Here is a 1,309-nt window from a genome sequence, read left to right as displayed (position 1 = left end):
GAATGTTGGGGGGGCAATGTGTAGGGTTACCAAGTAGTCTGTTTCTATGTCCATATTTTTATCGAGACGCCATTTCACACAATATGAGTGTAACTGGTAGTGTATGTGCGTCATACTGAGACATCAAAGACCTTTCAAGATGACACCTAGAAGTAGCAGGACAATCAATCAATCCGGTCACTAGGCCATGCCTTTTCACCTGTAACCTCTAGCCTGGATCCCGCTCTCTCTTCACACTCAACTGTGAGTCATGAACCAGCTTGCCTGAAACCTCTCCGCTTCCAAGGGGCAACCCTCAACCTTCTCTGGTCTCGCTGTCCTCCGAGGAAGGCCAGCTAGCTCGAGGGATTGATAATATACAATACAGTCATTCTTATCATTTTAAAATAGACTTAAAATAGAAAACTATCATATTCTACAAATTGATGCTTTGAAAGTGAGCATTCAGAGGTCACAAAACTCTGATAAGTATTCCATTACATTTTACTCTTTGGGGCTGAATATATTTGTCAGGTTCTTATGCAGATGTTCGTAACTAAACTGAAGCATTACTAATGACTGACATAATTATGTACTGACCAACTGCAGCACAACAGTAGCAGTTCTTGACAGCCAAACTCAATACGCTTTTACTAGGTGTGGAAAAGAAGTAAGCATACATATGAATGAAATTCCCAGTCGGGCGGTTTGGACTTTTGGTCTTTGTTACGCTGGCTAATTTCTACTAAAGGGACTTGATGTTCCCGTGAATGATTCTCTACACACATATATATCTGAACCCCCCGCCCCCTCCATTCCACCCGACCGCTAAACCACTTCAATCTCTGGGACAGGCCCTTCCGTACATGACCTCGATATTCACAATTACTGATAAGAGATTATATATCCCAGTACGTACTAGATAACATTGATAGCTTAAGTTGAATAAGTACAGTCAATAAGGCGGAAACTCCTCATATGTGGTTTTACCTACATTACAAGTATCTCGTTTTATCTCATAGGTTATCCATATACAGTACACATGCGAGCATAAGTCCGCCTACTCTCACATCCTTGCTTATGCACGCCGCCCATAGATGGCACAGTATTCCTAGCGTCTAGGTAAAAGGAGGATTGCGAAGGGAGTAGGTGGGGTAGGGGAGTGGGAAGAGTTGGGGAGTAGGAAGTAAGGGGAGGGGCAAGAGGGCAACAATATGGGATGAGGGAAGGGGGGGGAGACCACGTTAGCAATGATTAGATAGCAAATGTTGGGTAATATGTGGTCAATTACATTATCATTATCTTTATTATCTTCGCTCATCAGATGTCT

General features: G+C 42.9%; 1 protein-coding gene across 1 annotated transcript in view; it reads right to left on the bottom strand.

The window, feature by feature from the left end:
* The window catches only part of LOC119593043 (ankyrin repeat domain-containing protein 11-like), a gene marked incomplete in the record, with an annotated part of 115,245 nt that overhangs the window by 107,589 nt on the left and 6,347 nt on the right, over positions 1-1,309 (bottom strand).

Source organism: Penaeus monodon, chromosome 31 (assembly GCF_015228065.2).
Source record: "Penaeus monodon isolate SGIC_2016 chromosome 31, NSTDA_Pmon_1, whole genome shotgun sequence".
Lineage (NCBI taxonomy): Eukaryota > Metazoa > Arthropoda > Malacostraca > Decapoda > Penaeidae > Penaeus > Penaeus monodon.
Note: the sequence above shows the minus strand (reverse complement) of the source record. Positions and strands in the feature narration are given on the sequence as shown.